At 39.7% G+C, this 19,437-nt stretch overlaps 2 long non-coding RNA genes across 2 annotated transcripts; one reads left to right on the plus strand and one right to left on the minus strand.

The window, feature by feature from the left end:
• Positions 1-7,641: 7,641 nt before the first annotated feature.
• LOC113007467 (uncharacterized) lies at positions 7,642-7,889 on the plus strand. The gene is made up of 2 exons (XR_003269914.1): positions 7,642-7,680; positions 7,759-7,889. It is a non-coding gene; the product is annotated as an uncharacterized LOC113007467 (long non-coding RNA).
• A 497-nt stretch (positions 7,890-8,386) lies between these two features.
• LOC113007468 (uncharacterized) lies at positions 8,387-8,634 on the minus strand. The gene is made up of 2 exons (XR_003269915.1): positions 8,596-8,634; positions 8,387-8,517 (listed from the first exon to the last, which is right to left on the minus strand). It is a non-coding gene; the product is annotated as an uncharacterized LOC113007468 (long non-coding RNA).
• Between the last annotated feature and the right edge of the window lie 10,803 nt (positions 8,635-19,437).

Here is a 19,437-nt window from a genome sequence, read left to right on the forward strand (position 1 = left end):
CCTTAGGGACTAGAAAAGCGCTATACAAATGCAGGCCATTTAAACAACATGCCTCATTCACCCATTCATACAAGCACTTCTAAAGGTATAGGTCAATTGAAAAATCTAAATTGCCCATAGGTGTGAATGCAGGAGTGAATGTGAGCGCGAATGGTTGTCTGTCTCTGTGTGTTGGCCCTGCGACAGACTGGCGACCTGTCCAGGGTGAACCCCACCTCTCGCCTTATGACAGCTGGGATAGGCTCCAGCACCCCCGCGACACTAAAAAGGATAAGTGGATGGATGGATATTACTGAGGAGTCAGCATGTTTTTCTCTTCATTGTTTAGGTGGATCCTGAAGTTTCCTATGTCACCATCAGCAACACCTAGAAAACCAAGATAAGGTGTTTTGTTTAGTGATATGTTTGTTTGTTTGTTATTATTTTATCTATATATCAGACAGCTTTTTTCAGATTCGTGTTGATGATGAAATGATGCAGTGACTTCTGCTCTACTGTCAATTTTAAAATAACATAGTTCAAGCTGTTGAAAAAAAAGAATTTGCATTTAATGGAAAGACAATTCTTGAATATTGTTTATGGGTCCAACAGATTTAAAGAAACACCAGTTTTTGGGACAGTGCCCAGCTACATTATAATACACTTATTTTTCCTTTTTTTAAATGAAAATATAATTGGTACCAGGAGTTCTTTGCTATGGATATGAGCAGTTGCTCTAAGAGAAGGCTGGATAGAAAACATACAACTAAAACTATTGCAGAGAGATAATCCCATACAGCTTATGACAAAATTTGATCCGAAGTGATTGATGGCCCTAATCACGACCTTTTGACCCCCCGCCCCTCCCCTCCGTGGGAAACCCCCCGCGTGACGAATCGTATCCGGAGAAAGGGGGGGGGGGCGAACCCCGGAAGCGCGCCATCTGTTGCTAACCGTAACGAATTGCACCCCGAGAAAGGAGGGGGGAACCTCCGGAAGCGCGCCATCTGTTGGAGGGGAATAAAAAAGCAGAGAGGTGGAGCCCCGTCACAATTTCTAAGGCACAGACACAAGATGGATTTCCTTCTGCAGCCCCGCAGCGTTCCTGTGTCCGATGAGATCTGCTCTCCCAAAGAAGAAGGCTTTGAATATGACATATTCAAATACAGCATATTTACTATGGAAGACATCGATCCGGACCTTATGACCCTACCGGAAATACTCCGGAAGTGTCTAGTCATTTTCAGACCTGTTGCGTCATGTTCCCTAAGCACAGCGGTGATGCAGCAGCTGATTCTGTGATGTATAGAGAGACAGAGCGGATGTAATTTTACTTTCTTAAGCTGCACCGGCGTTTGTAATGGAAATAAAGAGTGACTTCCTGTAGAGATTTCAATAGTAATTTTATTTTCCTATAATACAGACGCTGTAAAAAAACCTTTAAGATACACCATAGCTTGTGATGAAAAGAAGAACTTTCTATCCGCTTGTAACCTACAGGCTGCCTATGTGTAAAAACGGATAACTGTCCCTTAGTGAATACTACTTTTCCTTTTGAGAGACTGAAAAACAAACCAGCGACAGGCGATCTTGTTTCACACACACACACACACACACACACACACACACACACACACACACACACCCCGCGGGACCAAGGAGGAGTTTTTTTTCTTCATTACTTTTACAATGGGTTTTCTCAATAGATAGAAAATGATGACGCTGAGGAGTCAACATCCGATATTATCATTGCTTGTAACCCGGTAAATAATTTCGTACATCTCCCCATAAAACAAGTCTTAGTGGAAAAAAGCTCATATTCGAATAAGTTTATTCCCCTCTGTGGGAAAGAGTTTTTTTCTCAGAGTCAACCATGAGGCGAGTTTTGTCAACAGTAAGAACAAGGTCAGACAACTGTTGCCCATTTGGTAAAACAAATACCCGTCTCAAAGTCATATTTTACCGTTGCAGAATGTGGAAAACAGACGGCGTTCGCAAGAAGGCAATCAAAAAAAACAAAAAAAAAAACAACCCTCTCTAACTATTGGTATTGTCAAGAGAAAGATGCGAAAAACAGATGCTTCGCTAGACTAGGATAAAATGAGAGAAGAAACGGGAGGGGAGTCGATATCTACTCAGCCCCTACTGTGACAGTTCTACCAATCGCGAGGAAGAATCCGTGAATATTATGTCAGCATTCCGTTCAAACAACGCCGCCGATCACACACACACACACACACACACACACACACACACACACACACACACACACACACACACACACACACACACACACACTGCGGGTCAAGGAGGAGTGAGACGGCAGAATAGTTTTTTTCTTCATTACTTTTACAATGGGATTTCTCAATAGATAGAAAATGATGACGCTGAGGAGTCAACATCCGATATTATCGTTGCTTGTAACCCGGTAAATAATTTCGTACATCTCCCCATAAAACAAGTCTTAGCGGGGAAAAAAGCTCATATTCGAATAAGTTTATTCCCCTCTGTGGGAAAGAGTTTTTTTTTCTCAGAGTCAAGTTTTGTCAACAACTGTTGCCCATAAAGTAAAACAAATATCCGCCTCTAAGTCGTATTTTACCGTTGCAGAATGTGGAAAACAGACAGCCCTCACAGGAGGCACCATAGTTAAAATATTTAAATTTCAACTAAATTTGTAGTAATGATCGGATTTCCTCACTTATCTACACCACACTCCTTGTCCTTGATTTCTTATCGTTCCTCTGTCCCTTAATAGAAACCACATATATAGAAACTATCCTCCCTTTCAGTTGTCTTTTGCACTTCCATATCGCAAAGCAGTTACTGTAGGTTATTTTCTGCTTATGCATTAATGTAATTAATTAACTTATTTATCCTTAAGTAAGGTAATGACTTGAGTTCTAATGCTTTTTGTCTCTTGAGTTAGCTGTCAATGTGGGATTTTTTTTCCCCTTTTGTCCAGTTAAAGCTGCCTTTCATTCTTCAACACAGCTTAAACTCTAATAGGTAAGCTTTCTTGTAATTTCTTAGTTCTGCAGGCTTCTTGAAAGACATCCGAGACTCTTCTTTGGATGCTGGCTGCCTTTTGTTTTGTTTTCTGTCAAGATGATCCCACACTGCTTCGATTATCTTGAGGTTCGAACCCTGGAGAGATCAATCCATGACTGATGCGTTGTTTCATCCAGGCATACTTTGACTACATTGGCAGTATGTTTGCGATCATTGTCGTACTGAAAAATGAAGTTGAAGCCAATCAGACACTACGTGGTATTACATGGTCGATCAAAATCTGGTGGAACTTTTCTACATTCATAATTTGATTAATTTGGATAAGAGCTCCAACAACACTGGCTGAAATCCAGCCTCAAAGCACGGTAGAGTATCCACGCTGTGTTAAAGACGGCTATAGACATTCACTGTTGTATCTCTCTTCGGACCTCTTCCATGCATATTTCAAATTTGGATTCATTACTCCATAAGACATATTACAGCTGATTTCTTTTTCCAGTCAATTTCTTGTGTAATTTGGCACACCTCAGCCTTATTTTTCTCTGTTCTCCTTCCTTAAGAATGGCTTATTAACAGCCACCCTTCCAACTCAGATAACTTTTGATGAGGTTTCATGAAATGTTTACAGCACTTGAGTTACTCGCCACGGCCATCCTAAATGCTAAAAACACTAAACTTTAATTCTAAATTACGTAATTAACGTTAACCAGAAAAAACAAGCCAAAGTCGAAATGTTGCTGAGCTGACCTGTGGTATGCTAGGTCTTCTAAAGCACGTATAATGTAAACAGAACTGGTCTTTGCACAGAAGCCTGTGGAGCTTCATAATTAACCTCAGTGTGTGAAGAGGACTCTCCATTTAATAATAGCTGTAATAAAATGTTATGGCCGACGGTGTTAAACGCTGCACTTGGGTCTAGCAGGGAAGATTTCAACTTTTCAATACGAATGAAGGCTGCAAACTGATTAGATTAATGTCTGATGATCTTTTCTGTGCTTCTTCAAGTTTGTAACACCAAACATATTAAAGGATGATGTAAGGCTCACAGGAAGAGTTTAATTAGACACACATTTACTATTTTCTTTATACTCTTTCTTTCTTGACATGTTTAATATGATTACTATCAGAGGAGAAAATGAACCTTGTGTAGTCTAAAAACTTTTTTATTTAATCAAACTGTAATGTTGTTGAACTCTGACGGACGTGTCTTTTAATCTTGTCAACAAATCCTTAATCATCTAAATCTGCCATTTATCATCTTGTAAAATGTTCCCTCTGCTTCTGTTGCACATCTCCCCGGACACTCTCTGCTTCACCTGTCCTGTGCAGCTGGTTCAACCCCTGCCTGCCTCCTTAAACTGGGGTGTTTAAATCTCTTTACCTCTGTTGTGAACTTCACACAAAGTTTGTGGTAACAAAATCAAACTGACGAGGATCTCGTTTGAAAAACACACACACTCACGAGACAAAATAAAAACAGACTGCTCAAAGCAAAAGCAGAGTCCTCACAGCTGGTAGTACAAACACAGTGACAACATGCGTATTAGATACCCTCAGTGCCAAAAGCATAAATATGAAAAAATGTGATCACCAAGAATATCCTAAAAATGGCATTGAGGTGGGTGTTACAGTAAAGAAAAAAAAAAGTAGCCAAATTTTCATCGGAAAATGTTGAATTTTAGTAAAAACAATGCTCTGTAGTTTGATACTGTCGTTACAGACAAAGCAGATGTTTAAAGCCTTTGGACGCACATTTGAAACGCACTCATTCTCCTTATCAGCTGGAAACATTAAAGCCGTAAAATGACTTTTTCAAACGGATAAAAACTATTGAACAGCAGCAATGATGAGCCTGTTCCAAAATTTGAATGTACATGTGTTGAAGGTGCGGGTCTTGTTGAATTATTAAACATACTTTCTTTAATTTTTCGTGCCACAAAAACAACAACTTTTAATTTTCTTCTGCTTGAGTCTCGGCCTCGGGTAGCTCTACTTATCATTGCTCAGTCAGTCGTCTGTTTGTGCTACTTTTTTTCAAGGAGCAGTGGATTATTGGTAAGGGTGACTTTATGTGTTTAGCTACTTAAGTGGAAGTACTGTGGAAAGTTTTACCTTACATACATAGATCTACCAGTACAGCTTCTGAGGTAACTGTTTACAAAATGTTATAATCTATTCAAAGGTTCTTTGCAATTTTACATTGATAAACATTATCCTTAACACATTTGGCCCACATAAAGTACTATGGCCATCACACTGTCATTTAGAATTGTTTAAATAACTCGTGTCTTAAGTCCTTCCATCAAACAGAAAATTAAAAAAAAAAAAAAACATGGTTCACTTTTACATCACAAAATGTTAGAAATATAAGCCGTTCATAACAACCTGAAAGGTTGGGAGTTTAAAATGCAAACCGATGGAAGCAGAAGTAGAAGACTATAATGTCTCAGAGCACACGGTGTCTATTAATGTGTAGACATGTATAAATAAGAGCTTAATAAAGATGCTTAATTTCTTAAGAAATAAACAGGTGTTAGTCACTTTTGATCTTTATCAAAAGTGGATGTTGCATCTGTGGCTAAACCCCTGTACCCAAAAAAACTTTAAAAATCTACTGTGTGTGAGGCTGTGTAAGTAAAGCTTGCCCTTCACACCTGCGTGTAATAAACCATTTGTTGGGGGTTGTGGATTTGGCACCTCAGCATTGTGAAAGTGGGGAAACATGTTTCTGGCTGTGCATAAGATTTCTGCTTACAACTTAGAATCTCAGTTCTAAATGAAATTCAGATGTTTTTTTAAGTATGGCTAATGTATTATTTGACTTCTAAGACACACACACACACACACACACACACACACACACACACACACACACACACACACACACACACACACAAGAACAACACAGAGAAGAAGAAGAGGGGGTCGTTTTACTACGCATCATAAAAACGCAATCATTCATCTTCCAACTGTATCTTTCTGTTCTGGCTTTAGAGTCATAGGTTGTTTACTGAGCCGTACTTTGGGAGTCATACTGTTGTGATACTGAGGAGAAAGGGGTAAGGTTTGATAGACTAAACCCTTACACACATAACTTGAAAAACCTAAAGAGTGTGTGAGACTGCTAGCTGTGTTGTTCAGCATTAAACTCATCTACAAATGTGTTAGTAAAGAGCGACTTGTACTTCTGTCCCATTAAGCAACGGTTTAACAAATTTCACTGCAAACTATAAAAGGAATCTGGATTTATATAGAACATAGTAGTGATGGATTAAGTGCAGGAAACACTAGTATAAGGTGTCTATTGAACAAATCTCCTTCAGCGTTCAAAATGACCAAAGTGAGGCCTACAGGCGTTTCTCTCGATTGGTTGTGTTCAGGGAAAAAGCAGCTAAATACACTGAGACTGCTCCCCATTGTTAGTGAGTTAACTCTGGATATCTGTAGGTTTTGTCAAACTTGGAGTGAACAAAAGCAGAAAAACAGTAAAAGATGCAGACGGTGAAAGTCTGGTTTATTTCATGAACACAATGAAACATTTTACAGTCCACAGAGCAAAGTAGCATACATGATAAATAGATACACATAACATGAGAAGTAAAACTCGTCGTCTTACCACATGTTATATTCTGTAAACTTAAAATAACCACAGAAATTAGAGTTTAGTGTTTTAAGTCATCTATTAAAAAACATGAGTCAACATTACTGAAGTGACACTTTAACGATGCGTCTTATCACCGTGTTTATGATGATAAAACATGTTCTCTCGTTAGTAGTTGTCAGCGCTGTCACTTGTCATGAAAATGTCCAGAGCCAGGGTTCCTCTTTAATCACCATTGATCATTAATAGGGTCACAAAAGATTTGTCACATTATCCCCATAAACAAAATGCTTTTATAGAAATCATTGTGATACAAATATTTAGATTCTTGATTCACAATGTGCACGAACTCAAAATCTTTAGAGGTTCATATTTATAAAGTATCGCAAATAATACATTTATACCATTGTATGAGCTACACTTCTTGTAAAAAATTGATTGAAAAAAGCTCCTGTCGTGACCTTCCTTCTGTGAGGACACACACACAGAGAGAGAGAGAGAGAGAGGGGGGGGAAGATCATTAGGATTGGAGGCGTTTTTGGATTTTCACTTATTGTTGGCTTTACAGTCACATAAAATTCATTCCAATTTTTTTGCCTTTGCTTCAATTAAGGTTTTTTCTTTAAATCTACAGCAGCTTCCTTTTCAAAAAGTTTACTGACATAGTAAGGAAGTAGCTAGGGAACTCAGTAAGTATGAGCAACAACAGCTTAGGGACTGTTTCTACAATAAAGAGGAATTCATCATCATCTGCAGTTCATCAAAAAAAAAAAAAAAAAAGTGCCATTAAAAACAATTCAGCAGATCCTCAAAGTATGGATACAATCTGTTTTCAGCTGTAGAGGTACGCTTCATGTACTTATCAACATGCAGTTTAGAGGCTTGCATTAGAGTGCTTTGGTACTTGGGCCTCTTTTATTTAGCACGGTTATACCATTGTGTATTTAGCTATATAAATATGCTCAAGAGTCTATTGTATGTTTGTCATGCAATTAAAAATTCAAAAATATAATTTTTAAATCAGTAACTTTGCAAATTTAGCGCGGACCCTCACCCCTCCCTCCGGCTCCCACGGCCCCGCTGTCACCGTAAGACTCATACTCTTCCCCCAAGTATGCTGCTATTTCCCCGCGCCCCAATAATTCTTGTCCTTTTTTCTGTTGCAGCCTCCCACAGTCCCGTTTTCGGCGTTCCTGCGCGACTCATCTCCCGGTCCCTTGGTTTCTCGAGTTTCACGCGTGTTTTCCTTCTACCCTCCCGGGACACCTTCAGTTAAAATAAAGTTTATTTTCTCGTACTCCTGTGTGTGTTGGCTCTGCTTCTGGGTCCAGCTTGTGCGCTGAACTTCGGTTCATGACACTAATAGTTTTAAATAGAGCACCACAAACAACAGGTATTCCTTTAGAAATAAACTTTTCTTGTGTTACTTCTAAAAACTACAGATTCTTAACTCTGCAACAGTTAGACAGACTTGGTTTCAGTTGGCCTCTGACATGATAAGATAAAATAAAGGAAACTGATTGTAATGGAACTACAGTGCTGGGATGCTCTTGATAAGGCAGCCTCTTTTATTGTTTTATGACTTGTTTTGCTGACTGTTGAGGGCCTAACTGTAACCAACTCTGTCTAACTGTTGCAGAGTTAAGAATCTGTAGTTTTTAGAAGTAACACAAGAAAAGTTTATTTCTAAAGGAATACCTGTTGTTTGTGGTGCTCTATTTAAAACTATTAGTGTCATGAACCGAAGTTCAGCACACAAGCTGGACCCAGAAGCAGAGCCAACACACACAGGAGTACGAGAAAATAAACTTTATTTTAACTGAAGGTGTCCCGGGAGGGTAGAAGGAAAACACGCGTGAAACTCGAGAAACCAAGGGACCGGGAGATGAGTCGCGCAGGAACGCCGAAAACGGGACTGTGGGAGGCTGCAACAGAAAAAAGGACAAGAATTATTGGGGCGCGGGGAAATAGCAGCATACTTGGGGGAAGAGTATGAGTCTTACGGTGACAGCGGGGCCGTGGGAGCCGGAGGGAGGGGTGAGGGTCCGCGCTAAATTTGCAAAGTTACTGATTTAAAAATTATATTTTTGAATTTTTAATTGCATGACAAACATACAATAGACTCTTGAGCATATTTATATAGCTAAATACACAATGGTATAACCGTGCTAAATAAAAGAGGCCCAAGTACCAAAGCACTCTAATGCAAGCCTCTAAACTGCATGTTGATAAGTACATGAAGCGTACCTCTACAGCTGAAAACAGATTGTATCCATACTTTGAGGATCTGCTGAATTGTTTTTAATGGCACTTTTTTTTTTTTTTTTTTGATGAACTGCAGATGATGATGAATTCCTCTTTATTGTAGAAACAGTCCCTAAGCTGTTGTTGCTCATACTTACTGAGTTCCCTAGCTACTTCCTTACTATGTCAGTAAACTTTTTGAAAAGGAAGCTGCTGTAGATTTAAAGAAAAAACCTTAATTGAAGCAAAGGCAAAAAAATTGGAATGAATTTTATGTGACTGTAAAGCCAACAATAAGTGAAAATCCAAAAACGCCTCCAATCCTAATGATCTTCCCCCCCCTCTCTCTCTCTCTCTCTCTGTGTGTGTGTCCTCACAGAAGGAAGGTCACGACAGGAGCTTTTTTCAATCAATTTTTTACAAGAAGTGTAGCTCATACAATGGTATAAATGTATTATTTGCGATACTTTATAAATATGAACCTCTAAAGATTTTGAGTTCGTGCACATTGTGAATCAAGAATCTAAATATTTGTATCACAATGATTTCTATAAAAGCATTTTGTTTATGGGGATAATGTGACAAATCTTTTGTGACCCTATTAATGATCAATGGTGATTAAAGAGGAACCCTGGCTCTGGACATTTTCATGACAAGTGACAGCGCTGACAACTACTAACGAGAGAACATGTTTTATCATCATAAACACGGTGATAAGACGCATCGTTAAAGTGTCACTTCAGTAATGTTGACTCATGTTTTTTAATAGATGACTTAAAACACTAAACTCTAATTTCTGTGGTTATTTTAAGTTTACAGAATATAACATGTGGTAAGACGACGAGTTTTACTTCTCATGTTATGTGTATCTATTTATCATGTATGCTACTTTGCTCTGTGGACTGTAAAATGTTTCATTGTGTTCATGAAATAAACCAGACTTTCACCGTCTGCATCTTTTACTGTTTTTCTGCTTTTGTTCACTCCAAGTTTGACAAAACCTACAGATATCCAGAGTTAACTCACTAACAATGGGGAGCAGTCTCAGTGTATTTAGCTGCTTTTTCCCTGAACACAACCAATCGAGAGAAACGCCTGTAGGCCTCACTTTGGTCATTTTGAACGCTGAAGGAGATTTGTTCAATAGACACCTTATACTAGTGTTTCCTGCACTTAATCCATCACTACTATGTTCTATATAAATCCAGATTCCTTTTATAGTTTGCAGTGAAATTTGTTAAACCGTTGCTTAATGGGACAGAAGTACAAGTCGCTCTTTACTAACACATTTGTAGATGAGTTTAATGCTGAACAACACAGCTAGCAGTCTCACACACTCTTTAGGTTTTTCAAGTTATGTGTGTAAGGGTTTAGTCTATCAAACCTTACCCCTTTCTCCTCAGTATCACAACAGTATGACTCCCAAAGTACGGCTCAGTAAACAACCTATGACTCTAAAGCCAGAACAGAAAGATACAGTTGGAAGATGAATGATTGCGTTTTTATGATGCGTAGTAAAACGACCCCCTCTTCTTCTTCTCTGTGTTGTTCTTGTGTGTGTGTGTGTGTGTGTGTGTGTGTGTGTGTGTGTGTGTGTGTGTGTGTGTGTGTGTGTGTGTGTGTCTTAGAAGTCAAATAATACATTAGCCATACTTAAAAAAACATCTGAATTTCATTTAGAACTGAGATTCTAAGTTGTAAGCAGAAATCTTATGCACAGCCAGAAACATGTTTCCCCACTTTCACAATGCTGAGGTGCCAAATCCACAACCCCCAACAAATGGTTTATTACACGCAGGTGTGAAGGGCAAGCTTTACTTACACAGCCTCACACACAGTAGATTTTTAAAGTTTTTTTGGGTACAGGGGTTTAGCCACAGATGCAACATCCACTTTTGATAAAGATCAAAAGTGACTAACACCTGTTTATTTCTTAAGAAATTAAGCATCTTTATTAAGCTCTTATTTATACATGTCTACACATTAATAGACACCGTGTGCTCTGAGACATTATAGTCTTCTACTTCTGCTTCCATCGGTTTGCATTTTAAACTCCCAACCTTTCAGGTTGTTATGAACGGCTTATATTTCTAACATTTTGTGATGTAAAAGTGAACCATGTTTTTTTTTTTTTTTAATTTTCTGTTTGATGGAAGGACTTAAGACACGAGTTATTTAAACAATTCTAAATGACAGTGTGATGGCCATAGTACTTTATGTGGGCCAAATGTGTTAAGGATAATGTTTATCAATGTAAAATTGCAAAGAACCTTTGAATAGATTATAACATTTTGTAAACAGTTACCTCAGAAGCTGTACTGGTAGATCTATGTATGTAAGGTAAAACTTTCCACAGTACTTCCACTTAAGTAGCTAAACACATAAAGTCACCCTTACCAATAATCCACTGCTCCTTGAAAAAAAGTAGCACAAACAGACGACTGACTGAGCAATGATAAGTAGAGCTACCCGAGGCCGAGACTCAAGCAGAAGAAATTAAAAGTTGTTGTTTTTGTGGCACGAAAAATTAAAGAAAGTATGTTTAATAATTCAACAAGACCCGCACCTTCAACACATGTACATTCAAATTTTGGAACAGGCTCATCATTGCTGCTGTTCAATAGTTTTTATCCGTTTGAAAAAGTCATTTTACGGCTTTAATGTTTCCAGCTGATAAGGAGAATGAGTGCGTTTCAAATGTGCGTCCAAAGGCTTTAAACATCTGCTTTGTCTGTAACGACAGTATCAAACTACAGAGCATTGTTTTTACTAAAATTCAACATTTTCCGATGAAAATTTGGCTACTTTTTTTTTCTTTACTGTAACACGCACCTCAATGCCATTTTTAGGATATTCTTGGTGATCACATTTTTTCATATTTATGCTTTTGGCACTGAGGGTATCTAATACGCATGTTGTCACTGTGTTTGTACTACCAGCTGTGAGGACTCTGCTTTTGCTTTGAGCAGTCTGTTTTTATTTTGTCTCGTGAGTGTGTGTGTTTTTCAAACGAGATCCTCGTCAGTTTGATTTTGTTACCACAAACTTTGTGTGAAGTTCACAACAGAGGTAAAGAGATTTAAACACCCCAGTTTAAGGAGGCAGGCAGGGGTTGAACCAGCTGCACAGGACAGGTGAAGCGGAGAGTGTCCGGGGAGATGTGCAGCAGAAGCAGAGGGAACATTTTACTAGATGATAAATGGCAGATTTAGATGATTAAGGATTTGTTGACAAGATTAAAAGACACGTCCGTCAGAGTTCAACAACATTACAGTTTGATTAAATAAAAAAGTTTTTAGACTACACAAGGTTCATTTTCTCCTCTGATAGTAATCATATTAAACATGTCAAGAAAGAAAGAGTATAAAGAAAATAGTAAATGTGTGTCTAATTAAACTCTTCCTGTGAGCCTTACATCATCCTTTAATATGTTTGGTGTTACAAACTTGAAGAAGCACAGAAAAGATCATCAGACATTAATCTAATCAGTTTGCAGCCTTCATTCGTATTGAAAAGTTGAAATCTTCCCTGCTAGACCCAAGTGCAGCGTTTAACACCGTCGGCCATAACATTTTATTACAGCTATTATTAAATGGAGAGTCCTCTTCACACACTGAGGTTAATTATGAAGCTCCACAGGCTTCTGTGCAAAGACCAGTTCTGTTTACATTATACGTGCTTTAGAAGACCTAGCATACCACAGGTCAGCTCAGCAACATTTCGACTTTGGCTTGTTTTTTCTGGTTAACGTTAATTACGTAATTTAGAATTAAAGTTTAGTGTTTTTAGCATTTAGGATGGCCGTGGCGAGTAACTCAAGTGCTGTAAACATTTCATGAAACCTCATCAAAAGTTATCTGAGTTGGAAGGGTGGCTGTTAATAAGCCATTCTTAAGGAAGGAGAACAGAGAAAAATAAGGCTGAGGTGTGCCAAATTACACAAGAAATTGACTGGAAAAAGAAATCAGCTGTAATATGTCTTATGGAGTAATGAATCCAAATTTGAAATATGCATGGAAGAGGTCCGAAGAGAGATACAACAGTGAATGTCTATAGCCGTCTTTAACACAGCGTGGATACTCTACCGTGCTTTGAGGCTGGATTTCAGCCAGTGTTGTTGGAGCTCTTATCCAAATTAATCAAATTATGAATGTAGAAAAGTTCCACCAGATTTTGATCGACCATGTAATACCACGTAGTGTCTGATTGGCTTCAACTTCATTTTTCAGTACGACAATGATCGCAAACATACTGCCAATGTAGTCAAAGTATGCCTGGATGAAACAACGCATCAGTCATGGATTGATCTCTCCAGGGTTCGAACCTCAAGATAATCGAAGCAGTGTGGGATCATCTTGACAGAAAACAAAACAAAAGGCAGCCAGCATCCAAAGAAGAGTCTCGGATGTCTTTCAAGAAGCCTGCAGAACTAAGAAATTACAAGAAAGCTTACCTATTAGAGTTTAAGCTGTGTTGAAGAATGAAAGGCAGCTTTAACTGGACAAAAGGGGAAAAAAAATCCCACATTGACAGCTAACTCAAGAGACAAAAAGCATTAGAACTCAAGTCATTACCTTACTTAAGGATAAATAAGTTAATTAATTACATTAATGCATAAGCAGAAAATAACCTACAGTAACTGCTTTGCGATATGGAAGTGCAAAAGACAACTGAAAGGGAGGATAGTTTCTATATATGTGGTTTCTATTAAGGGACAGAGGAACGATAAGAAATCAAGGACAAGGAGTGTGGTGTAGATAAGTGAGGAAATCCGATCATTACTACAAATTTAGTTGAAATTTAAATATTTTAACTATGGTGCCTCCTGTGAGGGCTGTCTGTTTTCCACATTCTGCAACGGTAAAATACGACTTAGAGGCGGATATTTGTTTTACTTTATGGGCAACAGTTGTTGACAAAACTTGACTCTGAGAAAAAAAAACTCTTTCCCACAGAGGGGAATAAACTTATTCGAATATGAGCTTTTTTCCCCGCTAAGACTTGTTTTATGGGGAGATGTACGAAATTATTTACCGGGTTACAAGCAACGATAATATCGGATGTTGACTCCTCAGCGTCATCATTTTCTATCTATTGAGAAATCCCATTGTAAAAGTAATGAAGAAAAAAACTATTCTGCCGTCTCACTCCTCCTTGACCCGCAGTGTGTGTGTGTGTGTGTGTGTGTGTGTGTGTGTGTGTGTGTGTGTGTGTGTGTGTGTGTGTGTGTGTGTGTGTGTGTGTGTGATCGGCGGCGTTGTTTGAACGGAATGCTGACATAATATTCACGGATTCTTCCTCGCGATTGGTAGAACTGTCACAGTAGGGGCTGAGTAGATATCGACTCCCCTCCCGTTTCTTCTCTCATTTTATCCTAGTCTAGCGAAGCATCTGTTTTTCGCATCTTTCTCTTGACAATACCAATAGTTAGAGAGGGTTGTTTTTTTTTTTGTTTTTTTTGATTGCCTTCTTGCGAACGCCGTCTGTTTTCCACATTCTGCAACGGTAAAATATGACTTTGAGACGGGTATTTGTTTTACCAAATGGGCAACAGTTGTCTGACCTTGTTCTTACTGTTGACAAAACTCGCCTCATGGTTGACTCTGAGAAAAAAACTCTTTCCCACAGAGGGGAATAAACTTATTCGAATATGAGCTTTTTTCCACTAAGACTTGTTTTATGGGGAGATGTACGAAATTATTTACCGGGTTACAAGCAATGATAATATCGGATGTTGACTCCTCAGCGTCATCATTTTCTATCTATTGAGAAAACCCATTGTAAAAGTAATGAAGAAAAAAAACTCCTCCTTGGTCCCGCGGGGTGTGTGTGTGTGTGTGTGTGTGTGTGTGTGTGTGTGTGTGTGTGTGTGTGAAACAAGATCGCCTGTCGCTGGTTTGTTTTTCAGTCTCTCAAAAGGAAAAGTAGTATTCACTAAGGGACAGTTATCCGTTTTTACACATAGGCAGCCTGTAGGTTACAAGCGGATAGAAAGTTCTTCTTTTCATCACAAGCTATGGTGTATCTTAAAGGTTTTTTTACAGCGTCTGTATTATAGGAAAATAAAATTACTATTGAAATCTCTACAGGAAGTCACTCTTTATTTCCATTACAAACGCCGGTGCAGCTTAAGAAAGTAAAATTACATCCGCTCTGTCTCTCTATACATCACAGAATCAGCTGCTGCATCACCGCTGTGCTTAGGGAACATGACGCAACAGGTCTGAAAATGACTAGACACTTCCGGAGTATTTCCGGTAGGGTCATAAGGTCCGGATCGATGTCTTCCATAGTAAATATGCTGTATTTGAATATGTCATATTCAAAGCCTTCTTCTTTGGGAGAGCAGATCTCATCGGACACAGGAACGCTGCGGGGCTGCAGAAGGAAATCCATCTTGTGTCTGTGCCTTAGAAATTGTGACGGGGCTCCACCTCTCTGCTTTTTTATTCCCCTCCAACAGATGGCGCGCTTCCGGAGGTTCCCCCCTCCTTTCTCGGGGTGCAATTCGTTACGGTTAGCAACAGATGGCGCGCTTCCGGGGTTCGCCCCCCCCCCTTTCTCCGGATACGATTCGTCACGCGGGGGGTTTCCCACGGAGGGGAGGGGCGGGGGGTCAAAAGGTCGTGATTAGGGCCATCAATCACTTCGGATCAAATTTTGTCATAAGCTGTATGGGATTATCTCTCTTATTGCTATTGCTAGACTATTGAACAGCACACAGGATTCAGTGCCATGGTCCTAGAGTTTTGAGTTGTATTTGAGTTTCAAATTTGTGTTCTGAAGATCTTCCTTAGCTTCTATTTTTATTATTTATTACCTGTTTTTACTGTTCATCTTATTTTGAATTTTTCCTCTGTCAAAAGAAAAGAAATCCAAAGTACTGAAAGGAATCTATGCTCTTTATTTTGTTCTCATTTTTATGATGATGGGTAGGTTGACAGTTGAGGTCAGGCAGGAGTCTCTGGTCTATTATGTTTGTGGACAACATTAAGAAACAGGTGAAAGACGGCCTGTAGCGGTGGAGGAGTGTTCTGGAGAGAAGTTGTGTGAATGAGAGGGAGACAGGTTTAACAGAGATGCTTCAGGGAGTAGAGGTAATATAGGTGGAGAAATTCAAATACCTGAGGTCAATGAGCCAAAGCAACATTTATGATGTTATTATCATTGTGTAACCACATCATTTCTTTAGGGATTAATACATTTTTCTGATTCGCTGACACGCTGTTGTTATTTTAATCTGATAGAAGATGTGTATTCAAGTCTTAATCCTCTCTTATAATATGACTGTTGTTAAATGCCTTTAATGCCTTTATAGTTTGTGTAAGTGAAATATGTGCAGTGTCAAAAGTCCAGTATGAGTTTTATAACATGTCTTTCATGATGATTAAATAGAATCTGAATCAATATCTTGAATATTCTTTTTTATAGTAATGTAATCTGGAAAATATGCATTTCTATTAATTTGGTGAAATTCTATTTTTGCAGAACAAATTTTAAACTCTCACAGTTTATGTCTGAGCACTTTTTTGTGTATTATTCCTTTTGTCCGCCAGAGGTCCTCAGTTTTCCAGTATTTGCACAGTCACCTGTTAGAGACTTAGAGACTTAGACTTAGAGCTTTTTATTGTCATTGTGCAGTTTCTTGCACAGCGAAATTGGGTAGCTGAACCACAAAGGTGCTAAAGTAAGAAGAGAAACCAATATACAACGAAGGCGGAAAATAAATAAATAATTAAATAAATAGAATAAAATAAAAAACAGTGTATATGTATACATATGTGAGTGGAACTATATACATGGTGTATGTGTAGGAAACATTGAAACAGACTGGGACCAAAATAATTGCACATGAGCCAAAAATATTGCACAGAACATGGAAAGACTGAGATATTGCACATAGATGATCAACAGCAGTGTCAGGGTGGATGTGTTGGGGAAGTCTTTACACACTCTTAGTTTGCATTAAGAGTTCTGACAGCCCACGGGAAGAAGTTGTTCTTTAGTCTGTTGGTTTTGCACCTGATGGATCTGAGCCTTTTTCCAGAGGGCAGGATGTTGAAGAGGTGGTGGTTAGGATGGAGGTGGTCCTTTATAATTGCCCTGGCTCTGGAGAGACATCTTGAGCTGGCAATTAAGTCCAGGGAGGGGAGTGGACAGCCGATCACCTTCTCTGCAGTTCTGATGACCCTCTGTAGTCTCTTCTTGTCAGCTGTTGTGCAACCAGCGTACCACACAGGGATGGCGTGCACCAGCACACTCTCTATAGTGGCACGGTAGAAGGACACTAGGAGGTCAGTCTGCAGCCTGTTCCATCTCAGCACCCTCAAGAAATGGAGGCGCTGCTGGGCTTTCTTCACTAGAGCTGATGTGTTTGTGGACTGTGTGATTCTTACTCTGAATCTGAATAAGTACGCGGGACCACTGTGTGCGGTAAGACCATCTCTTTTCTTCCTGTATTACCATCTACCAGCATGCATTGCCAGTGCGTAACACGTAATTACACAATCAAACAGTGAACACATACTGCCCATACAACAAATGTACCAGAGACAATTATGAATACACCACATCTCCCCTTTTAAACAAAAACAGAATATTCCTTTTCTCAGGACAGAACTTCTCTTTTTCAAAGCCATACAAGAACATCTGGCAAACAATCTGCATTACATTTTTAACCTTTTGTTTTTGTTTTCTTGTTCTTTTCTTTTCTTAACAACTCTTTTTAGCTTTATTTTACTGTGCTCTACAAAACCCTTATAACACAGTTACATAACAACAACCTTTCTTTTTTTTCTTACAGATCTAACTTTTTAGGTTTAACTATTGGCCTCCCTGACTTGGTTCTGACCACATCAGTGTTAACAGGTGTAGCAGGGATCACACTGGGTGTTTGAGGCTTCTGCAACACAGGCACATTAGCAGGTTCATGCACAGGTGAACTTAAAGGAATCAAATGCACACGATTACGCCTCACAGTCCCTTGTGGTAACTCCACTGTGTATGATCGGGGTGTAGAGTGATTTTGGATAACAGTGCCTGTAGTTTTGACATCAGTCACCCAAACTTGCTCTCCTGGGGACAGGCTGCATAAAGGTTTTGCGTGGTGGCGCCTGTTGAAGTTTGCCATGTCCATCATCCTCTTCTCCCTTTCCTTTCGAGCGAGCAGTGCGTTGTCCGGCAGTGTGGGCTCCAGCTGCGACGGAAGCATCGGCAGTGTGGTTCGCAGACGTCTGCCCATTAAAAGCTCTGCAGGGCTGTATCCGGACTGCAGTGGTGTAGCTCTATAGGCAAGAAGAGCTAGATAAGGATCAGCTGCTTTTTTCAGAAGATTTTTTACAGTCTGCACAGCACGTTCTGCTTCTCCATTACTTTGCGGAAACTTGGGACTGCTTGTGATGTGTTTGAAGCCGTATGCTGCTGCAAAGTCTGTAAAGATTTGACCTGAATACTGTGGCCCATTATCAGACATGAGGACCTCTGGGATGCCGTGACGGGCAAAGAAAGATTTCAGGTGAGTAATGACATCGTTTGATTTTGTCCTGTTTAACAAAGCAATCTCAACAAATCTAGAGTGATAGTCAACAGCGAGAAGGTAAGTTTTCCCTCCCAGCTCGAAAAGATCTGTGCCCACTCTCTGCCATGGGTGGGCAGGGTATTCTGTTGGCATGAGTGGCTCACTGTTATTGTGTCTTTCTTGAATACACGTTTTGCACTTGAGCACCATCTCAGAGATTTGTTGACTCAGCCCGGGCCACCACACTGTTTGGCGTGCACGAGCTTTACATTTTACAACACCTTGATGTCCTTCGTGTAGTTTTTCCAGCACCTCGTTTCTCATTGCTGAAGGAATGACAAGCCGTGTGTCTTTTAACAAAAGGCCGTCTTCAACAGTGAGCGTGGCTCGGTCAGGCCAGTAATTTCGCAGTAAAGGCTCTTGTTTTGCATGTTCTGGCCAGCCTTCGGTGCACATGTCCATGACGCGAGCACACACACTGTCGCTTTTCAGTTGTTCCTTCAGTGTTTGCATATATGATGAACTGACAGGCATGTTTGCTACAATACTGTCGACATATATGTCTGTGCTTTCCATTAGCTCTTTGTCTGACAGGTTCATTGGTTTTTTCAGAGGTGAGCAGGACAAAGTATCTGCTGTCCAGAGCGATTTCCCTGGGGCGTACTGCACAGTGTACGAGTAACGCATGAGTCTCATTCTGAATCGCTGGATCCTGGGTGGCAAGAGATCCAGAGCTTGTCCTCCCAGTAAGGAAACGAGAGGTTTGTGGTCCGTTTCAAGACAAAAATGTTTACCAATCAGGAAATCACGAAAACGCTCACACGCCCATGTAGATGCCAGTGCCTCTTTTTCCACTTGTGCGTATCGTTGTTCTGTAGGAGAAAGGGACCTCGATGCATACGCCACTGGTCGCCATCCTTCTTCCCACAGCTGCAAAAGAACACCTCCGAGACCATAGGATGAAGCATCTGCTGATACTTTAATGTCTCTGTTGGGGTCATACATTGCGAGCACTGGGGGTGAGGTCAGGGCATCTCGTAATGTTTTGAAAGCTCTCACTTGGTCAGTTCCCCAATACCATGCG

The sequence above is a fragment of the Astatotilapia calliptera genome, chromosome 16 (assembly GCF_900246225.1).
Source record: "Astatotilapia calliptera chromosome 16, fAstCal1.2, whole genome shotgun sequence".
NCBI classification, from domain to species: Eukaryota; Metazoa; Chordata; class Actinopteri; order Cichliformes; family Cichlidae; genus Astatotilapia; species Astatotilapia calliptera.